This window comes from Cupressus sempervirens, chromosome 4 (genome assembly GCF_028749045.1).
Source record: "Cupressus sempervirens isolate cs-2001-9-10 chromosome 4, ASM2874904v1, whole genome shotgun sequence".
Taxonomy (NCBI): domain Eukaryota; kingdom Viridiplantae; phylum Streptophyta; class Pinopsida; order Cupressales; family Cupressaceae; genus Cupressus; species Cupressus sempervirens.
The window spans coordinates 71,264,395-71,277,691 of NC_143121.1; the positions used below are offsets into that span (position 1 = coordinate 71,264,395).

Here is a 13,297-nt window from a genome sequence, read left to right on the forward strand (position 1 = left end):
GCTTAGTGAAGGCACTTCCCATGGTCAACCTATGAGTTTTGTAACTCAAAACAATATATGCATACTTTGAAGGTAGCCTCTTCAAGATGTGATGAATCAATCTAGCATCCTTTATGTTATTACCATAATCCTTAAGTAGTGCTCTCAATTCATTGGCTTTGTTAATATAGTCTTGAATTGTGTCAAAATTCTTAGGATCCAATAGAAGTAGATCATCCTCAATTTGGAATCCCTTTTCCTCATCCACCTTACCATAAAACCCTTCAAGTTTGTCCCAAGCAGCCTTGGCTTCCTTAAAGCTGGAAATGTGGAAGAAGAGATCTCTATGAACACAACTTTGAATAATTCCTAAAGCCTGATTGTCTTTAATTTGCAAGTCCATTATTGTTGTAGCATCAGTGGGTTTGGTAATTGTATGATCAACATATAGATTTAAACCTTTTTCCATTAATCTACTCCATAGAATATTTTTCCATGCAGTATAATTGTGTGAAGTTAGAAGTGGAGTTTTAGGTGAACCCATGATGTAGAAAATTAAAAGAATTCAAGAGAGAGAAAGAGAGATACAATAACACAAGACAAACCCCCCCCCCACCCCTCCTTCACTCAATCAAAGAACCCCCCCAAAAATGATGCATTTAGCATTTTATATGTAGTGCATGTACAATAGGCCACTTGTCAAAATGGAAAAAAGTGGACTTATAATTTTTCTATTTACAACTGCCTTTTGAGGTTCAAATCTAGTACTAAGAATTGTAGCTCAGATGTACAACAATTTTGAAGAGTAATCAAAGCAATACTATGCAAAAGAGGACATAATTTTGAAAGTGATATTTCTGTCCACACAACCCTACAATCTAATTATAGATCTAGAAAGTAGACAAAAAATTAAGCACTTTCAAAAAAATAGAACTTGAAAATGTGTCCAAATGAGCATGTATAGAGCATTTGAAGTTGCAAAATGTAGGATTGGATAGGTATAGTCACCAAAAAATGCAATTTTTGACAAATCCATGCACCAAAACTAGAAAATAATAGCACTACTAAAAATTTTAGGAAATTCTACCCAAAATTTAAAAAATTGCACTTACTTTGGAGTCTGAATGACTAAGTTATGTCCTCCCAAATTTGGACTGTCAAATCAAAACCAAATCTAGAGAGGGGTCTGTGTAGCAAAATGCTATGTTAGATTTGACATCCAAATGGTCGTCATGGCAGTGCATTTTGGCCTACAAATGATGATCAAACAACCATCAATTTTAAACCAGTGATTGGCTGATGTCATCAAAAAATGGGTCCCCCAGTGATGTCGTAGATGACATCACTACTTACATTAGCAGTACAAAAGTACAAAAAAGAATGAGGTGTCATCTAATGTGGAGTATGGATTAGCTACGTGGTGGTGCCACATGGCACTTAATGGGACTAACATGGCTCCTCACTATGATGTTGATGTGGCCTGTGAGGTGCTAATTAGGCATTGTTGAGTTGTATTGTACCATATGGAGGACTGGGGCTATAGCTTACATGTGGTGGACACTGATTAGGCCATGTGGTGGAGTACAATAGATGCCAGAGGTTTGAAGTTACAGATGGTTAGAGTTTCCTTCTATGATCACTGGTACTATTGAGAGTTTTAGAAAATTAGTGTGGGATTTAATCTCTATGGGCCGATGGGAAGAAGTTTCAAATAGCACCGAGAAACCAGTTTGGTGAGATGTAATATTTGTCCTACATGCACTGCACAAAGGGGTTCAAAGTGAATAAAATAAAGATGTTGCGGGTAGTAAACAAAGATAGTCCGTTGGTGGGTTGTGTGAAATTTGATTAGAAATTTGGAAAGATGTTGGTTGGTTAGCTTGATTGCCAGATTTATTCATCAGTGTGTTGAGCCGATGCTACTATATGAGGAATATTCTAATAATATGTAGAGAATATTCCTTGTGGGGGCTGGGGTTTCGGCACCTAGTTCTTACAAAAAAAAAATTTCTCTTCAAGCCTGATGGCCTAAAAAAAAATTTCAAAAAATTGCTCTAAAAATGGAAGAATAATTTCTAACAAAAATTGTAGAGAAAATAATATAGATCTAAAAATAGATTATACAAATCCCAAAAATAATCATACCGGATTTGCAAATCGGGCCTTTGAGTGCCAGTTTACAAAAATGTTTTGCCTCAAATTTGACCATGGCCTAGGGTAAGAAAATTTATAGTCAAATTTCACTGAATCGACATTTTGGACGTAATGGTGAGGTCCGCTTTGGCTCTAGACACTCCCAATGACTGTGATACTTCAAATTTGAGTCAAGGTCCTCCAAGAGGTGAAGCAAGAAAATGGTCTCCAATGGCTATGTAAAGAGAAATTTCCCTAGCTCTGATACCATGTATGAATTTTCCTTAGGGCAAGATCACCCAAGATCAAGGAACTCAAGCACAACCACAGAATGGACCAAAATATGATTCGAATAACAATATGATATTCAATTGATGTACATACACACTAGGAGTGCCTATATATAAAGGCCTCTGGAATGCTTCTAGAATGTCTAGGAGTTAGCAATATGATAAGCCTCAAAACTAAGCACATATCCACCAAGTGTGGATTATCCTCCATTAAGCATAAGAGTTAGTGTGATGATGAGAGGATAAGCCTACAAAGGTGTGTTACATAAAATTATGTTGTAGACACCATGTGCTTAATTAAGAGTACAAACTACTATGTTGTCAAAATGACAACTCAGTTAATTATGCAAACTCCAGTGTTGTAGACACCATGTGCTAAATTAGAGTTTCTTACTTCTGTGTTGTCAACATGACAACTCATAAGAGTATGCAAACTCCTAGGTGTCAAACTAATAAATAATAAAATAATGCATTGACCTAAGTAAAATTAAGTAAAGTGTAAAAAGTAAATACTTATTTACATCAACACTCCTTTCCTAAGGACTCTAAGGTTTGGAATTTTATCTCATCTAGTAGAGACATTATAGTTCACTCCCTTTCCTAGCTCATTCATGATGGCTCCAATACTCTCTTTTGGACTATTTTTAGGAATGGATTCCTTTCTTTCTTTGAAATTAAAAAGTGGTCTCCTTTGGAGGATCTCCTAAAGGATAAGGGGGGTATTCATGGTTGTTACCATTCAATCCTATCACCTTGGATTGGTTATCATCCATTATACCATTCAATCCTATCACCTTAGTGTGGTTCATAATAAGGAACAAAAAACGTATTGGTGAGTTGATCACACCTCCTTCACTCTATTTCTTTCTTATCAATGACATCTCCTTTACTACTATTTATGGATATGATGAAGACTCAAGTATGTTGTAAGAAAATACAAATTGTAATTATGGCTTAGAGTACTTCAGCCTTGATCACTTGGTATGATATCTAGGATTTTCTCAAATCTATTAATTGTTGATGGATTGATGGTTTCTTTGTCTCTTAAGTCATTATAAAATCAAAATTTTCTTTTGATTTACTTTAACATGAATTTGAGGTAAATCATACTCCCACTAAAGTGGGTCTAAATGTATTGTCTTAAAATGGATACTCATATCTCTTAAAACCATTTACAACCCATTCCATAACAACTTCCTAAACTATGGATGACTTCATGCTACATTAGTTATCTCTTCCATTCTACACCATATCTTTCATTTATATCAATGCATTATTTGAGACCTTAGGTTTATCTCCTTGTGGGATAGCTATGGAAAATATCAACCAAATGAATATGTTCTGGACTTGGTTGACTTGAGGTTAACCTACTCCTTTTCAAGTTAGCCTATTCCCTATTGTTTTGAGAGCACATGACCTGATGTGTCTCAAACTTTCCAATTATTTTATTTTTCTCCCGAGATCACCTACCTCATTTTCTAGCCTGAAAACCATTATAAAAAGAGGCTTGGGGAATTCATTTTAATATCAAATCACAAACAATAAATACATCTACAAGACATCAAGAAAACAAGGCACAGATTCAAGCATTCAAAAAAGAAAGAAAATTTTCTTCAAATCATTCAAGAATCCTTTGTGAGCATTTCCTCATCAATATCTAGCATATTTTTGGTTATCAAGGGAGGATATCTATATTTACCTATATTTATTATCTTTCATTGATACATACATTTACATCCATGGCCTGATGATATGGTTTTGGTTGATCCATTACAATTGTGGAGATATGCCCTTCATGTTATATTCAACATCTACAATATTCAACAAGACAAATCCTTATTGACAAGGGTTTTTGCAAGCAAGGTAAATACTTACATTTATCTTTTCTTAGTTACATATATTTACATTTTAATTTCAAGGTTGATTCCTCTATCTATGGCTTGAACAAGGAAATTTCTTCCCCACCCAAATACAAAAATCTAGTTTTACTATACACAAGAATAGGTTGGCAAATTTATGGTTATGAATCTAAAAATAAATCCTTGAGACTTTTTGGAAATAGTTAGGTCTACTTGCTTATAGTAAATCAATAATATGGTGACATTAAAGGAATCCTTCAAAAATAATTTCCATCTAGTCAACCTATTCTCTGCTCCTTGGTCAGAAAAATGATTTTTGCACTAGGTTTCTCTAGGTTTTTGTCTTATTCAGGTATCTATGAATGGAATTTCAGGATTTGGCCATAGATATCTATACTTATCTCCTATACACATTTCATAGTGGGTATTTTATTATTCATTTCGATTCATAGTACATAAACATAATGGCATATCTTAATTGGGTTGATTACATACATTCAACATCTAGACTTACATTTTACATCTTACTTAATCAATTAGTCAATCTTGCATTTACATTTAGACATCTCACACATGGAAGAGAAAAAATTCCTTTTAGTATTTAAAATCAAGCATTGACATCCTTTCTTCTATTTGGGTCTTTCTAATGTAATTCAAATTCAAAAGGGATTGTGCTTAGAAATCATATTCTCCCCACACCCATATTCAATGCTTTAGTGCAAAAAGTGAGGCCTACATCCTATTAAAGTACCTCCATTTTCCCCCTAAATAGTCTGATCCATTCAATATTATCCTTCAATAGTTTGTGGCTAAAATAGAAAATATACTTAGAAAAATTATTGTTTACAAATGAAAAGGACCACAAGTTTTTTCTCATCTTCAATTAATCAAGGATGTGGCTAAAGTTTCTAGATTTTTATTCCAACTTTTGCAACAAAAAAAGAAGAAACTTCCTAGCATAAGATATGCTAATGGTTTCATGCAAATCAATCAATCATCCATTTTTAAAATATTGTATGAACACTACAAGAACCTTTTAATTGATTAATCTATTTTGATTAAGTTAAAATAGGTTTTGATAGGACTTGAAGCCTTTTACAAAGAGAAAATTATAAAAGAATTAAAAGTCAAAATGAAACTATGCATCAGCACCCATAATAGTAGCATCCATAACCAGAGAACCCTCAACAAGAGGGCAAGCAATAGAGACAACAAAAGAATAGCTAGAAAGTCTTCAATAGGTCCTCTGCTCGATCAGCCAAAATATTCATTTTAACTGTAGAAGCTCTTAGCTCATGAATCTCTTTATCTCCCATAGCATTAGGTTTCTTTGAACTTTCCCTTGTACATTTATTGGATCCTTGATCATCACTCAACTCCTTATTGACATGGTCCTTTCTCCCCTGTACCATCTTTTCCAAAAGAATCTTAATATTTTCAATAGTGGCCTTAAAATCTAGAAACTTTGTTTAGCAATCATTTTCATTGTGTTCTTAATACCCAAGACTTTGCTAGCTAACTTATCAACCCTATTCTCTAGATCTTTCACCATTTTTTCTATATTTTTGACTATCTCCTCAAGGGGTGGAACTCTTTTCATCATATCTGTAACATCTTTAGTAGTACCAATAAGATCAGTAAGTCTATCCAAGTGTTGGCCTAGAGTTCTTTACCCCTTATTGATTTTACTTAGATACTCAAATTCCCTCCAAATATCCTTCATTTGATCCTTAATCAAATCAATATCCATCCTCATCAGACCTAGGTTGTTGAACAGACCAGTCACATTCCCATGATCTTTAAAATCATAGCTCTGTCTCATATTTTCCTCCCCTGGGTTCACATTAATTATTGATGAATCTGTTGGAGATCACCTTCTTTCAATTATTGAATATTGTGTTGTGAATAGTATTCCATGTAAAGTCAACCCTACCTATCAATGGTATCTTAATCATATACTTTCAATGGAAGATATTGATGAGGTTCTTTGTATCATTTCCTTGGACAAAAGTATACAAATTGATAGTCTTCCAAATGAATTTTATAGAGCTATTTGGTCTCACATTCATCAAGACTTCTATAATGTTTATCTTGAAGGAGTTAAAGCAAAACCATTGGGAGCAATTATAAATCAAGGATTGATTAAGATTATTCAAAAAAGTAAAAATAAAGATACTATGAATGGATTATCACCTATTTATTTAATTATACTTCTTACAAAATCATCACCAATGCTTTGGCTTGTCGAATAAAACATTAACTTGGGAGATTGTGAGACCACAACAAACTAATTTTTTAGGTGGCAGATATATCTTGGATAGATTGGTTCTTTCTTGGGAAACTATTGATTAGGATTAATAATTTGCCCAAGATTATTTGATTATCAAGATGGATATTGATAAATCCTACAATCATATCCATTGGCCTTTCATTTGTAACATGCTAGAATGGCTTGGGTTTGGACCCAATATCCATGACTAGACCAAGATGATGTTTATTGATGCTCATACCAAATTCTCTATCAATGGAACCTTGTACCCTCAATTCCCCTTGTAAAAATCTATTTGAAAAGTTTTCTATTTGCACCATTTCTCTTTATGTTGGTAGTTAATTCTCTTGGTTTCCTCTTTCAACATTCTATTTCTTCTAAACTTCTCCATGGTATCTCTCTACCAATAAATGCTAAAGTAACTAGTTCCTACTTTTTTTGTGAAAACATGCTATTTATCAAAAACTTTGTTGATAAAATAGCTCACTCTAAATATTTTATTCATATTTTACACTATAGCTATCACTCTAAATATTTTAGTCATATTTCGCACTATCTTTGGACCCAAACATTCTATCCACAAAACCAAATTTATCATGTCCTATCTTACATCATGCACTTCTTGGATCCCTCCTAAATCATATTAAGTTAACCATTCAACAATTACCAAATACCTTGGTATACCCTTTGGTATTGGAGTATCAATAAAAGATGTGTAGAAATATTCTTAGCCAAATTTAAAAACAAGTTGTTGAAGTGGACTAATTGATTTCTCTCCATGGCTAGTCATGTTTAAGTTACCAAGAAAATCATCATTGCTAGTCATGTTTACATTTCACCATGATCATTTCCCTCACAAAAAATAATGAAGTCAACTAACTAAGTTAATTCTAAATTTTATTTGGGCTAATTGAGGTAGTAAGAAAGGTCATCCCTCCACCTCATGGCTCCATTGTATCCAACCAAAGGATAAAGGAAGTTTGGGAATCATTGATCCTTTAGCCCAAGGAATTTTCCTTACCACCAAATCAATTGTGTGATCTTTGGAAGGGGACATTCCTTGGAAATAATTAGTTAGATTTGGAATCCAATATTTTGTCAAGCTAACCATTTATGGGATAAGGTTGATTGGAAATATAAAATCCTTTTAGCTCATTCTTTTTAAAACTCATGACTTAACTCCATTAAATTCCATTTGGCAAGCTTGGAAAACCACATCAAGGAAATTTATTTGGTATGATAAATCCTTTAGTCATGGCCTCATCTCTGCAACATCCTCTATCTAGTGGAGTTGACTAATTCAACAAGAGGAAAAGGCCCTTGGTATTGTCAAGAGCTTCAAGGGTAAATACCTTTTAAAAAGAGAATTAAAGTTTTTTGAGATTTGTGGGATCTAATCACTTTGAATTAGAATTCATCTAAATAACATAAATCCCATGTTAAACTAGCATCCTTTGTTAAGCAACCCCTTCTCTAAATACAACTACTAGTTTCTCCTAAACTCTCATGTTTATCGTAGTCACCTTTTCATTCTACCTTTTTCAAAGCTTAAAGATGACGTAATAAATGTAAGATCTATTTATTTCCCCTTAAATTTATTTTAAAGAAACTTTTCCCTACTCTTATGATTTTATCTTGCCTCAATGCTAAATAGAAATATAAATTCAGATTCTCTAAATGGAACAAACTTACCTATAAATATGGAAATCCAAACTAGATGCCTAGTCTCAACTCTTAGCTTCAAAAATTCTTCATACCAAGCTTCACATCAAAACCCACCTCAAAATTTTCTATCCTTCACCTTCACTCCCTTTTTATGCTCAATTATAATCCATAAAACATGCCTTTTGGTTTTATTCTCATGCTTACAACATCTAGTGTTCCCTTTATCATCAATTCTTTCTCTCTTCCAACATGGTTGGACACAAAGAACAGATTTTCTTGGTATCTTACCCCATCATAAAATTCTTATAGAGTCCTACAAAGAGGTCATCTTTAAGTTTTTTTTGGAGATTATCTTATTCTCCTATCTTCAACATCAAGTTCTTGAACTTATAAATTGAACTTCAAATGATATGCTATAATATTTCCCTTCAGGTATCAAGTTTGTTATTAATTCTTGAGGATAAATTCCATGCCAATAGTGAACATACAAATTCTATTCGTCTACTTCAAGAATAACTATAGGTATTGGAAGGGAAGATTGCTACTTAATATCATGACCATGTTTTCTTGAAGGTTAATGAGAGGTCATAGAAACTTAAATGCTAATTGTGTAGATGCACAAAGGATTGGTTTGATTCTTATTAAGTTTTCTCAATTTTTATTTGTTGGGGGATAAAAGTAATGTAGTCATTGATTAAATATATGAGATGCTTTATTTTATTATAGGCCATGGAAAAAAATTCTTCTTCTTGGTATAATTCATGGAAACAATGTATAGTTTTTATTAAAAAAATTATTTAAAACTTTCCAATATTTATTTTTCTTAGCCAATAAAAAAAAACAATTCTTATTCATTCGACTAATTTAAAAATAGGAGAATTTCATATCTGAGAAGGTCATTTGAGCTAGGTTCCAAATTTGAATGAATTTTAATTGTAAAAAAATTAATAAACAATATCAACAAGAAGTTGTAGAAAATGTGTATATGAAGTCTTTTTTACTAATGTTTAGTGGCTTGTTACATTTTTTTAAAGTAAAATTTTGAAACTAGATATATTATTAAATATAAAAATATTTTATGCTTAAAAAGTGATGAAATCACATCATCATTAAATCATTGTCAAATAATTTGACACAAGCGATTTTTAAAATATAATCTCATAAAACAAACAAAACAAAACACAATATTGTGTTATTAGGCTTTGTTTAATAAAAATTAATAGCACCACACATGACTATATTAACACATAAGAGTACAAATATATACGTCATACAGTAAATATCCAATGGGCTACAAACTTTCCCCAATGCTCAAATCACAATCAAGAAAAAGAAAGAAGTATAAAAGATCAACTCAGAAATTAAATCCATCCAACAAGTCTAGGAACTACTCAATCCAAGTGGAACCACATATCCTTCATTTGAGTGATAATGATAGTTTATTTATATAATAATTAGAACAAAGTAACTAAAACATGCATTGATCATGTAATACATTACATATAGATCTATTATAGAAAGCTATTTTAATGTGACTAACTTTGTTGCTACCATAAAAATATTTTGAGCTAGAATTTAGAAACCTTAATAATGGTTTGAATGGATGGTAATTTGAAGATGGTGTAGTTTTTTCAAACAGGCCACTTTGCTAAAGAATTGTTTGAATTCTCTTTCAGATCACTCCTTGCCAAAAATTGTTTGAATTCTCATTCAGATCACTCCTTTTTTCCACTACTATATACCATCATTCCCATATCAAATGCCAATCCTACTCCTCTAAGATATTTTTCTTTATTAGCTTCATCTTTATTCCCTTCAACAATAATGACATCCACAATTATAAGTTTTCCATTTTCTAGTAAGGCCTCATAGCACCTTTTCAACACTCTTACACAATCATCTCATCCCAATCCTGCAAAACCCAATGCAATGAGAATTCCAATTCAAATCAAATTGTTGGTTAAATATTATAAATTTGACACAAATATTACATAAGATTATATAGGATTATATACCTTCATAAAAATGACATTAGGAAGTGAAATATGCTCAAACATGTTGCCACTCATATGTTCTACTCCTACAATACCAAAAACCAAACCATATTTCACTATCAAAATGTTATGATGCATAAAATATTATTATAATAATAGTTAGCTAATATAACTAGTATTTATTTTCAAATTATTAAGTAATTACCATATAACATCAATGAATGAAGTAAAATCAATCTTACCAGCAATAGGAAGTGCAGAAGAGAAAACATGAGGCAGATCCAAAGTAATCCCCCTAACGTGTTTGTAATGCTCCACAATAATGGACAAGGCAGAGCCCACACCTCCCCCAACATCAACCAAAGAATTTATCTTCTTAAATCCCTCCTCATAAATCTTGATAACATTAGCCATGACAACACGAGTATGACCATGGCAACAATATACTGTTCGCTTGAGGGATGTTTTTAGTGTAGTCCCAAACACTCATACCATGGCCGAAGGCGCAGATGCCTTCTAACACAGGCTCGTGTAAATGCAACCATTCCGGAGTGGTAATATGGTTGATGGATCCCAACAACAATGGAACACAATTGCTATTATCCTTAACAAGCAATTTAGAGAGGCCCGTGAGTCCATATCTGGTTTGCCTGAAGTCCTCATGGTGTGGGATCTCACTAAAGACTTGCTGTGCCGAAAGAAACCTGAGAAGACGAAAGCGATATTCTATGCAAGGAGGGCTTCCATTGGAGGCTGAAATGTGGGCAGAAATATCTTATAGGGTTAGAGATCCATAACAGGAAGAAATTATGTCAGGAATATTCAACCAGAGAGCGTCTCTAAGAGCCATGGGCTTAGATAGGCCTTGTATGATATCACAGAGTTTTAGCTGAGATAAGAAAGTACTTTCGGGCTGGGCTTCTTGGCTAGAAATTGTAGGATCCATGGCAAAGGTATATCTGAGATCGTTGGTTATTGGTGGAGTAAAGAAGGGATAAGACAACGCACTTATAACACCAATAAGTAGTCTCACTTCTCAATGAAAGAAAAAAAAAGTCTCAAATTCCTGCCTCACATGACTTAGACTTTCATTGTGCTAGATAGCATGAAATTCTTTCATGAGGTAATTACGGAGCTAATATGAGTGGCGTGGGTTTGGTAAATCAATAAAAGAATAAACAAATAATAATTGATAGGGAAATTTTCTAAAATAGAAAACACATGCACTAGTAGTAGGCTATATTTTAAGATTTTTTGGTTGGTGATTGACCATTTGCATATTATTATAGGGATATTTCAAAAATTGAAAAACACAAGCACTAACAATAGGCTAATTTTTAAGTTTTTTTGGTTGGTGATTGACCATTTACCTACTAGTATAGGGATATTTCAACAATAAAAAACACATGCACTTATAGTTGGTCATTTTTAAAGGCTTTTTTGGTTGGTGATTGACCATTTGCATGCCACTATATTTGGCCACAAGTAATGACATTTTTGAGTGAAGACACTTTAAAAATGTCATTTTTTCATCACTTGTCATTCCATGGTCTATACAAAGAGATCTTGAATATCTAGAAAGCTAGAATCTTAGTTGTAAGTTCTTATCTCACATAAGAAGATGGAGGGAAAGAATTGTCAAAATCAGACTTACCATTTAGGGGTTCTAGGTTCACCATGTTGGCCTACAAAGCTACTACGTATTTTTTCATTGATGTCAAAATAATATTTGTCTTGTTTTGAATCAAATATAAGTGTTAGTAGAAATGGTGTGACTTGCTAAATAAATATGTCATGTATAATTAAATGAAATATTCAAACTAGTACCTAACATGGTGTAGACTTTAAGTTTGTTGGATAAAAATGTAGATTTTTGTGTAGTTATAAAATGGTAAAATGATTAATCAATAATTTTTTTTTAAAAACTTATTTTTCAATAGGTAAATCAATCCAACTGTTAGTATGAATCATGTAAAATTATCAACTGTTTATATTTCTCCTGTCTATTAGTAGAAATAGTGGAAATCATGCCATAAATTGTGTGGGAACTTGTTGACTAGCACTTGAACCCAAAGGATGTGCAAGGAGTAAGCTGATAGGAGAGAAAAAAGTGCACTTTTATATAAGATGATTATATTTTTTTATGTGTGTGTGTGTGTGTGTGTGTGTGTGTGTGTGTGTGTGTGTGTGTGTGTGTGTGTTTAGAATTGTGTATGTTATCATGAAGATTTAGTTTAAACTACAAAAATTATAAAACCTTTAAAGGATTCAAATCACACCGTGTCACTAACCCTTACCTCTCTATTATTTCTTTTTCCTTAGTGTTGATTTAGAAGTGGAAGATTATCAATCTTATTGAGTAATCGTCATAATTAAACAAATAATTCTATTGGATTAAAATTTTGTTCTTATAGATAGAAATATAAATATTAAGATAAAGCATACATGTGTAACTAAACATAATATATAGTATTTCATGTTTATGTAAATGCATTAAAATATTAACATAAAATAAACATAATTTTTGAGAGAAGGTTATATCTACCATATCTAATAAGATCATGTCCTAGAAACATTAATGGATAACCCTCCCTAGTAAAATCATGATGATTATATCTACTTTGAATGTGATTCCCTTCTATCTAATATTTGTGTTGGATATGCCAAGAAAATTAGTCTAGGAGTTGTAATCTTGGGATTCCCTTTTGTCTTGAGATAAGGTTTGTCATCTTATAGAATAAAGGGGTGTGGAATTCATGATTTAGCCCTTCAAAACAAAGCTTTGGGTGCTAATTTTTTCTAACAAAATTATCATAATCCAAATTTAAAATGGATTGGGCTTTTATATTTGAAGTACCTACAAGGGAAAGACTCTTCATTACCGATTCCTTTCCTAAGGACTCTAAGGTTTGGAATTTCATCTCATCTAGTAGAGACCTTATAATTCACTCCCTTTCCTAGCTCATTCATGATGGCTTCAAAACTTTCTTTTGGAATTTTTTTAGGAATGGATTCCTTCTTTCCTTTGAAATTCAAAATTGGCCTAAAGGATATGGGGGGTAGTCATGTTTGTGACTAGTTTATAATTGACACATCCTCTTTTCCTCC

The 13,297-nt window shown here is 32.6% G+C and overlaps 1 pseudogene; it reads right to left on the reverse strand.

Annotated features, from left to right (window-relative positions):
• Positions 1–10,390: 10,390 nt before the first annotated feature.
• Positions 10,391–11,154, reverse strand: LOC149559997 ((R,S)-reticuline 7-O-methyltransferase-like; annotated as a pseudogene).
• Between the last annotated feature and the right edge of the window lie 2,143 nt (positions 11,155–13,297).